Raw genomic sequence first — 11,000 nt, forward strand, 5'->3', positions numbered from 1 at the left:
GGAGTGAGATATCTCAGAGGGAGGAAGTGGAAGAGAAAGTGCTATAGATGGGTTAAATAAGACCTTATGTCAGCAGGCATATGAACTTGAATTTATAGAGGGTGGACGGCAGGAAGATCAGTCAAAATCAAAGCAATGGTTAAGTTATAAACAATAAAGGTGGTAAGACTTGAGCAGTAGAATAGCCAAGGCAAGGGCAGAGTTAAACAATAGCTAAGTAGTTGGGAATTTATACCAGAAAGGTTACTGTATATTGTCAGAATCTGAGACTCAAGTTTAATACAGGGACATAGGTAACCAGGGTTAGTCCTCAGTAAAAGAGATTGTATAAACTTCCCCTTACATTCAGAAACTTATTATTCTCATCTTACTTTCACTCCATCTCTCAACAAAGCATCTTACGAACAATTTCCACTTAACTTTTATAACACCTCTCATTTATTCTGACCCTTTATTTCAGAGGGTACCATTCATCCATGCAGAGAAAGATTAGGATCAGTGGCTCCAACTGAACTAGTGGCATCAGCAAGGAACAAGACAAGTGAATAAAGTCACCAGCCTATCCTCCAATTGCACAGATTTACATTCACTTCACAAATGTTGACAGAAGCTTCATGATTTTAGATCTTATTCTCAAAATCACCATAATCAACTTCTGTGTCTGTTCTGTGGATTCTTGGCAGCAGAATTCCCCCTGTGTGGAAAGGCGCTTCAGTAGATCACAGTCCAGCTGAGGGTGCGTCATTGTGAACTCCATTTCTTCCAGGCCTTGGGGCATGAGTTAGAAACTTGTGGAGAAACATCCGGCACCAGTGAGCGAAGGTAACCATGGAAATGACAGGAAAGGAAACAACACACTAAAGCCAGCCCCATGCAGAACAGCGTAGTGGTGCATCATTGAGTGTTAATGCTTCCTAGGTCCAAGGGCATGAGTGAAATACTGAACTTGGCTAATTGGTAACGATATTCAGTTTATTGCTGTCAATATGCCAAAACATAGTGAAAAACTTTGTTTTGCATGCTACCTATACAGATCTTTTTGAAAAAAAAACATCAATGTATTATAAAGGGAAAAGCAGTAAAAGAATGCAGAATAGGTGTTATAGATATGATTGCAAAGAAAGTGCAGTGCAGGTAGACAATAGGGTGCAAGGGTCATGGCAAAGTAGATAATTGAGTCAAGATTTTGTCTACCATGCAAAGTCTGCTTAAGAGTCTTATAGCAGTGGGATAGGAGCTGACCTTGAGTCTGGTGGTACATGTTTTCACGCTCTTGTATCTACTGCCCGATGGAAGGGTTGAGAAGGGCGCAAGGGACCTTTGCTGTCTGAGCTAAATTTTTAGTCTCCCTTTGACTATATCGGTCACCTTGCTGCCCTGGTTTCTGCCTACATCCTGAAGATGTTCTGATAAGTTAACTGCAACTGCTTAAGTAGCCTATTTATATAGATTAATGGAAAACAAAGAAATCAAAGGGAAAGAAAATAATTCCAGGAATTCAAGGGAATAAGTGGAGGAAAAAGGGACTAATGTGATTTTTGCCCTGTGAACCAGCATTGACCCAGTAAGCTGAATGGCATCCTTCTGCATTGTGATAGGAAAGTTAATTATTAATTGAAATGTACTAAACTTTCTAACTCTATGTTATATAAGTGGTTTATTATGGTCACATGTAGCAAAGTAGAGTGAAAAACTTGTCATGCATCCCATCTACACAGATCAATTCATTACAATGATGCACGGAGGTAGGGCAAGGTAAACCAATATGAGAGTTCAGAATGAAATGCTAAAGTACCGAGGAAGTGAAGCTCGAGTAGATAGTAAGATGCAAGATCACATGGAGGTGGAGGCTTTAGTAACTTCTGCCTGATGTGATGGCGGGGGGGGGGGGGGGAGAGAGAGAACGTCTGGTGTGGATAGGATCTTTGATTATGATGGCTATCTTGAAGACATGACAAGAGTAGAAAAAAATCTACTGAGAGGAGGTTGGTTTTTGTGATGTTCTGAGCTGTGTCTGCACTCTTTGCGGTTTCTTGCTTTCACGAGCAGAGCAGTGGCTATACCAACCAGTGATGCATCTGAATAGGATGCTTTCTGTGGTACTTTGATAAAATTGATGAGGGTTAAAGGGGACATTGTTAATTTCTTTATCCACCTGAGGAAGTAGAGGCCACGGCAGTAACATGGCTGGAAATGGATAGGCTGTTAGTGATGTTCAACTCCCAGGAACTTGAAACTCTCAACCCTCTCAATCACAGCATTGGTGATGTAAACAGGAGCACCTGCATTATCCCCGTCTTGAAAATAACCAGCTCTTTTGTTTTGCTGTCATTGAGGGAAAGGTTGTTGTCATGTCGCGAGGTTCTCTTCCTCCTTCCTGTACTCTGATTCATCACTACTTGAGCTACAGCCTACTGTGGTGGTGTCATCTGCAAACGTGTAGATGGAGTTAGAGCAGAATCTGCCCACACAGTTGTGTGTATAGGCAGTAGAATAGCAGGCTGAGGTTGCAGCCTTGTGGGGCATCAATGTTAGGTATTGATGCCTATCCTTACTGATTCTGGTCTGATGGCCAAAAGGTCAAAGATTCAAAGGTTTAAAGATTCAAAGTACATTTATATAGTTCTATAAATCCAATATTATCAAATATTGTAAATCAAGAATTCAGTTGTAAACTTGAGTCCTAGGTATAGAAGTTTGGAGATCAGTTTCCTTGGAATTACTGTAGAGAAGACAGAGTTGTAATCAATAAACAACAGCCTTTAGTCAGTGTCTTTGCTGTCCAGATACTTCAGGGATGAGTGGGGCCAGGGAAATGGCATTAGCCGTGGACCTGCTTTGATATAGGTGAATTGCAGCAGACAAGCTTTTGAACTATTTCAGAAAGAGTTTGTTGAGATCATGATAAAACAGCCAACAGTCTGCAGAAATTTCTGTGTTTAATTCTGCAGCAAAATATTCAACAAAAACTGAAATCCAGGAAATGGCATTCATACAGAGTCGGGAACAATTACTTCAGTACTGTAATTTGAGAGCATGTTGGATATTTTGCTGATTCTAGTCCTTGATTTGAAACACAAGTTGATAATCTCTTCCACGGCAGGGGCTTTTGCTGCTGATTAGATCATGTATTTCCTGGTCTTGTGAATTTTTGTGTATATTTCTTTCCTTTCAAAGCTCTGGAGATGTGGTTTTATTAGTTGTTGTATTTTAGTTGAGGACATTCACCCCACATATAATTTCAATGCTATCTTTTACCTTTATTAAAGCTCTTCAAATATTATACAGTTCTGAAAACCTTGCAATGTTTTAGATGATGTGATCACAATTCAATCTCCTTTACCATAGCATTGGAGAGAGATAGAAACAGACAAGTTAGAAAAGCTTTTAATTGGAGTAAGGGGAATTATGAGGCTATCAGGCAGGAACTTGGAAGCATAAATTGGGAGCAGATGTTCTCAGGGAAATGCATGGAAGAAATGTGGCAAATGTTCAGGGGATACTTGCAGAAAGTTCTGCATAGGTACGTTCCAATGAGACAGGGAGGTTATGGTAGGGTGCAGGAACCATGGTGTACAGAGGCTGCTGAAAATCCAGTCAAGAAGATAAAGAAAGCTTACGAAAGGTTCAAAAATCTAGGTAATGATAGAAGAGTTCTAGTAAAATTATAAGGCTAGCAGGAAGGAGCTTAAGAATGAAATTAAGAGAGCCAGAAGGGGCCATGAGAAGGCCTTGGCAGACAGGATTATGGAAAACCCCAAGACATTCTACGAGTATGTGAAGAGCAAGAGGGTAAGATGTGAGAGAATAGGACCAATCAAGTGTGACAGTGGAAAAATGTGCATGGAACCAGAGGATATAGCAGAGGTACTTAATGAATACTTTGCTTCAGTATTCACTATGGAAAAGGATTTTGGCAATTGTAGGGAGTACTTACAGTGGACTGAAAAGCTTGAGCATGTAGATATTAAGAAAGAGGATGTGCTGGAGTTTTTGGAAAGCATCAAGTTGGATAAGTCTCCAGGACCAGACGAGATGTACCCCAGGCTACTGCAGGAGGTGAGGAAGGAAATTGCTGAGCCTCTGGCAATGATCTTTGCATCATTAATGAGTATGGGAGGTTCCAGAGGATTGGAGGGTTGTGGATGTTGTTCCTTTATTCAAAAACAGGAATAGAGATAGCCCAGGAAATTATAGACCATGAATCTTACTTCAGTTGTTAGTAAGATGACGGAGAAGATCCTGAGAGGCAGGATTTATGAACATTTGGAGAGGCATAATATGATTAGGGATAGTCAGCATGGCTTTGTCAGAGGCAGGTCTTGCCTTACGAGCCTGATTGAGCTTTTTGAGGATGTGACTAAACATGTTGATGAAGGTAGAGCAGTAGATGTAGTGTATATGGATTTCAGCAAGGTATTTGATAAGGTATTGAGAAAGTAAGGAGGCATGAGATCCAAGGGGACATTGCTTTGTGGATCCAGAGCTGGTTGCCCACAGAAGGTAAAAAGTGGTTGCAGATGGGTGATATTCTCCGTGGAGGTTGGTGACCAGTGGTGTGCCTCTGGGTTGGCTACTCTTTGTGATTTTTACAAATGACCTGGATGAGGAAGTGGCAGGATGTGTAAGTAAATTTGCTGATGACACAAAGGTTGGGGGTTGTTGTGGATAGTGTGGAGGTCTGTCAGAGGTTACAGCGGGACATTGATAGGATGCAAAACTGGGCTGAGAAATGGCAGATGGAGTTCAACGCAGATAAGTGTGAAGTGGCTCATTTTGGTAGGTCAAATATGATGGCAGAATATAGTATTAATGGTAAGACTCTTGGCATTTGAGGGTCAGAGGGATCTTGGGGACCAAGTCCATAGGACACTCAAAGCTGCAGGTTGGCTCTGTGGTTAAGAAGGCATATGGTGCATTGGCCTTCATGAATTGTGGAATTGAGTTTAGGAGCTGTGAGGTAATGTTGTAGCTATATAGGACCCTGATCAGACCCCATTTGGAATACTGTGCTCAGTTCTGGTTGCCACACTACAAGAAACATGTGGAAACATGTGGAAGGGTGCAAGAAAGATTTACAGGGATGTTGCCTGGACTGGGGAGCATGCCAAGAATAGCTTGAGTGAACTTGGCCTTTTGTCCTTGGAGAGACGAAGGATGAGAGGTGACCTGATAGAGGTGTATAAGATGATGAGAGGCATTGATTGTGTGGATAGTCAGAGGCTTTTTCTCAGAGATGAAATGGCTAACATGAGAGGGCACAGTTTTAAAGTGCTTGGAAGTAAGTACCGAGCAGATGTCAGAGGTAATGTTTTTATGCAGAGAGTGGTGTGTGCGTGGAATGGGCTGCCGGTGACGGTGGTGGAGGTGGATACAATGGGGTCTTTTAAGAGACTCCTGGACAGGTACATGGAGCTCAGGAAAATAGAGGGCTATGCTTAACCCTAGGTAATTTCTAAGGTAAGGACATGTTCGGCACAGCTTTGTGGGCCGAAGGGCCTGTATTGCGCTGTAGGCTTTCTATGTCTCTATACTCATTTCAGCAAAAGGAATATATATATTAGATTCATGTTGACAGAGGAAATGTATCTTTTTGTGCTACAACAACAGGCTTATTGAAGGGGTGGGATTTTCTTCTATTCATATAATGATCTGGGTTATTTAGAGATTTCTCAATCGTGGAATCCAGGGATTGTAGAAAGGTATAGCACAGAAAACTGTCCATGCTCTTATGGACAAACGAGTGCAGTCAGTGGCTGCCTGCTGCTACCTTGTCCTCACTGAACTCAAAGCAAGTAAAATAATTTGTTTATGAGCAGAAATCTGGGGTAATTTTTCTGATGCAATGGAGGAGGGGGGTTGCAACAAATTGTGAGACCATGGCAATGGTTGGCTGAAGTTGCTTGGATATTGTCTGCAGCCAGGGTGTGATGAATCAATGTCTGTGGAGAGAGCTGTCCTGGTATAAAAGCTTGCTTAAAGTCCTTCCATAGAAAGTCACATATTTCACTGATGACTACTGTAGAAACTCTGAGCCTGTGAACACATTGGTCATCAGATACCTTCAGGTAGGATGTAGTGTGACTGACGACTCTCTGGAAATAGGTGCTTCACTGGTCTGTATGGCTTTGCCTCTTGAGGATTAAGATATAACTTGAGTGTCCAGCTATTATTGTAATCATCCTCAGTAAGGGAGAGCCCCTGTTGAATGAGAATCTCAGCAGAAAAACCTTTAGTCTAAGCACACTGTGGAAGCTGTCTGAGCGGCCTGAAGTCAGTCTTTAAGTTGGACAGCTTGCTGTCAACTAGCTGACAACTAAATGCAAAGGGCTTCTCTTTCCAATGAGGTGCTTCGTTCCAGGATTTCAGTAGGTTGGAGCTCTGAGCTCCAATTTAGGTCAGCAGGGTGGAAATGGGTATTGCATGAATGGTAGGGTAATTCAGTTCTGAAACTAAGACAGTATCAAACCTGTTGAACCAATTGCACAGCAGGCATAATTTCACGCAGAAAAAGAAATGAGTGTGATATCATCTGTGAAAAATCAAAACTGAATTGTGATAAAAAAGTGCAATGTGATCCAAATTTTAGGCCTGCTTATTTTTGCAATAAGCTCAATCAATGATCCACTGTGCTGTCAGGTAAACTGTACATTTATATTTTAACTGGCTCTAAGTTATATTCTGTCTTATTTGTAAAATGTCTTCAGAGAAACAAAACGTTTTGAAGTGGAAAATGTTGAAAACTTCTGAGGGAAACACATTTAATATAATTTTACATAATTATTATTTACTCCCTGCAATGCAGTCATTCCCAAAAACATCAAAAATAAAGAAAAGGAAGAGTTCAAAAAAGAAATCAAGATATAAGAGATTAACTCATCAAATAAGTTTCAAACTTTAAATCTGATGCAAATAAAATTAGCAGGCTTATCATTCAAGGTCTGTAAAACATGATGGTAGTATCACAACATGAATGATTTGATTATATTTTAAGATCAGCTATTATTTAAATCTTTGTATATCTCATTGAAAGTAAATCTATAACAAATCTACTTGAACAAAACACCAGAATAGTTTAACATTAAAAGACCTTCCGTGCTGTTTCATAAAATAATGCTTTTGATCTTTGTAGAACAAAACTTTATTCTCAAGTGGCTAGGAAATAAATAACAGCATACTTTAAGGACAAGGAACCAAGTCATATATTCAACTCTTTTCAATGACAATATCTTCATATTTAATCTGAGCTATTTTACTGATAAATAGGATTTAACTTTTTAAACTCAGAAATCCAAAGTGATCTTGTACTTTCATTGTCCATTAATCATTCAAGATTTAAGTCAACTCACTTAAACTTTCTAACTAAATTTCTCATAGTTTGCCCTACTAGTGTATTTGAAAGAGAAGGTAATTCTACATATTAAGTTTAGGATTTCTTTTCATAACTGAAGGAAATGAGTTTCTAATCAAAACAAAGCAGTTGAAAAATCTTCCTCCCAAGAAAAAACAGCACAGTTATGCAGTATATCTGCATAGGTAACCAAATGTTTTGTGAAATGACTATGCAAATACAAATGCGTGGTCTAATTTGCTAAAGTTGTTTGTCAAAATTTCGATTGAAAGCAGTCTCCATGTTGTAAGTCAACCAAAACAGAGCAACAATTCAGTTATCCCATTGTGTGTTGACGGTTCATTTTTCTCTATTTATATATGCCAATTTCCTTCCTTTGGTTCCATTCCATTTATTTTCACTGGGTCACGCCTATCTATTGCATGGTAATGCAAGGCAGCCAGAAGTCCTTCCCAAGAAGAATAAAAATCCTTCATTGTAAACTGAAAAAAGTAACAACTATTCTTTGAATTTTATCCTCAAAGTATAAAAGAGAAGATATTTTGATTTATCTTTAGCTATAATCATGAACATAACATTACTATGCTCAAAGGACTATGAATTCTCATAAGTGATTATTTAAGCTCCAAATGTTTTCAACATGATTCTGTAATATTTATAATTGTGAAATATTAAATGTTAATTTTAGTAGTTTATCATGAATGCATTCAGATTGTTTAAGTTTATTTTGAAAAATTGATTAATATATTTTTTGAAAAAGAAGTTCTTACTTTTTATATAGTGCAAAGTAATAAGATTTAGCTTTTTCTTCTGCGGGTTTTCTGGAGTGCATATAGCTTATTTTTCCTCAGGAAGTCCACTCTGAAAGACGATCTCAGTTGCCTGAAGAATAGATCTGAGGGAGAAGGTCTATTTCTACTTGTGTGCACTTCAATAATAGCAGCTGAATACAGTCAGAGCTATCAGAGTACCAGAACTGTAGTGAAAAATGCATTGGGTTCTCTTGCCAGCACCAGTCCACAGCACATATCAGCAGATGTTCCAACTCCATCACTGCCTGCTGTCTGCTCAACAGTTCTGTTAAACATACAACAGCTGATATCATAAGGCCAAAATGTGAGGCATGGTAGGGCATCCAACAAATGACGGCACCAACATGACAGCGCTGCACAGAGAAAATTGTGATTTAACCTAACTGAGAATGAAGTTAAACAGAGCCGCTGTTTTGAGTTCTGTTTATAGCAAGGCAAAGTTAAATGATATATGAATTGAAAAACTACACATCCTAATTCTTTTCTTGCAGAACAATCTTGTAGATGGGTTGCAGAGTCTCAATGCACATCGCAGTGACAACAGCTTGACTGCTGGAAGGCTCATTTCTTTCACTTCAAGACTGGGATTTTGAAGTTGTCCTATAGCCGGACACGTATTATCTAGACTTTAAAATCGGAAGTAATCTCACAGAAACCTACAAAAGCTTTGGCCTACGTAAACCTATCAGCACAATGGGTCTATTTTAGATGCAATTTCACTAGCTCTTCACTCGGCTTTGGACCATCTGAACGACAGCAATACTTACATTAGGTGACTGTTTATTGATCAAAGCTCAGCATTCAACATTTCATACCCTTTGTACTAATCAATACACTCCAACACCTGAGACTCCGTACCTCTCTCTGCAGCTGGATCCTTCGCTTCCTCATCGGGAGATCACGGTCAATGTGGATTCGAAATAACGTCTCCTCCTCGCTATCCAGTCTGGTGCAGCTCAAGGATGCATGCTCAGCCCACTGCTCTATTCTCTCTGCACCAAGGGTTCCCAACCTTTTTTATGTCATGGACCAATAACATTAATTAAAGGCTCCATGAACTCCAGGTTGGGAACTCCTGCTCTACACCCATGAATATTTAGGTAGGCACAGCTCAAATGCCAACTATAAATTCGCTGATGACACAATTATTGTTGCCAGAACTTCAGTTGGTGATGAGGAAGTGTAGAATAGTGAGCTAGATTAGCTGGTTCAATGATGTTGCAAGAACAACCTTGCGCTCAACGTCAGGAATTGATTGTGGACTTCAGGAAGGGGAAGTCAAGGGAATTTCCACAAGTCCTCATCAAGGGATCAGCAGTGAAAAGGGTGAACAATTTCAAGTTCCTGAGTGTCAACATCTCTGAAGACCTATCCTGGACCCAACATATTGATGCAATTACAAAGATAACATGACAGTGGCTATATTTCATGAAGAGTGTGAGGAGATTTGGTATGTCACCAAAGACTCCTGCAAATTTCTACAGATGTACCATGGAAAGCTTTTGAACTGATTGCATCATTGTCTGGTATGGAGGGGCCATTGCACAAGATTGGAAAGAGCTGCAGGAAGTTGTAAACTTAACCAGCTCCATCATGGACACCAACCTTCCCAGCATTGAGGACATCTCCAAAAGGCAATGCCTCCAAAAGGTGGGATCCATCAATAACAAGCCCCATCACTCAGGACATGCCCTCTTCATACTGCTACCATCAAGAAGAAGGTGCAGGAGTATGAAGACATTTACTCAATGTTTTAGGACCAGCTTCTTCTCCTTCCCCATCAGATTTCTAAATCGTCAATGAACCCACGTACACTACATGGGTTATTCTTTGTAATGTAGAGGATTGAGAGAAGATTTGATAGAAGTGTACAAAATTATGAGGGGTATGAATAGGGTAAATGTAAGCAGGCTTTCTCCACTGAGCTTGGGCAGGACTGTAACTAGAAGTCATGGGTCAAGGGTGAAAGGTGAAAAGTTTAACAGGAACACGAGGGAACACTCTTTCACTTAGAGTGTCGTGAAAATATGGAACGAGCTGCCAGCGCAAGAGGTGTTTGTGAGTTCAGTTTCAATGTTTAAGAGAAGTTTGAGAGGTACATGGATGGTTGGGTTATGGAGGGCTAAGGTCAATGAGAGCAAGCAGTTTAAATAGTTCAGCATGGACTAGATAGGCCAAAGGGCCTGTTTCTGTGCTGTACTTTTCTATGACTCCATGACTACCTCACTATTTGTTTTTGCTATTTGCACAACTTGCATAATTTTTTTAAATATGTATGTCCCATTGTAATCTGTAGTTTTAAAAAAGTTATTATGTGTTGTACTGCACTGCTGCTGGAACACAACAAACTTCATGACATATGCCAGTGATATTCAATATGTTTCTGATTTTACAGGGCTTTGCAGTGCACATGCAGTGATAATGTTTCCCTTTTTCAAACCAAAGATCATAATCTCAACATTCAGCACAGAAATGAGGAAAAATTGCTACCAGGTGGTACTTGATTCCAGTGACTATACAACACTTACTATGTTATTTTTTCTCTTCGCACAGAACAGAAAGAACTCATTTTGTAAGTGTTCTGCAACTTAACTGAGCTAGTGGGTGCAGTGGTGATGGAAACGAATCACACGGACACAATAAGATACAATTACACCACTTGATTCCTCAGGATTGACTCTCGATTTAGTATGAACATTGTCGATCTGTTCCAGGCCTCATCTCCTCATCTGTACTGGTTCACCATAACTCTGAATTTCCCAGTCTTTGAAAATATACCTACCTCTACTTTAAATGTCCCTATTTGATATATATAGATATATATCCCATAACTATCT

The sequence above is a fragment of the Hypanus sabinus genome, chromosome 14 (assembly GCF_030144855.1).
Source record: "Hypanus sabinus isolate sHypSab1 chromosome 14, sHypSab1.hap1, whole genome shotgun sequence".
In the NCBI taxonomy this organism is placed as follows: domain Eukaryota; kingdom Metazoa; phylum Chordata; class Chondrichthyes; order Myliobatiformes; family Dasyatidae; genus Hypanus; species Hypanus sabinus.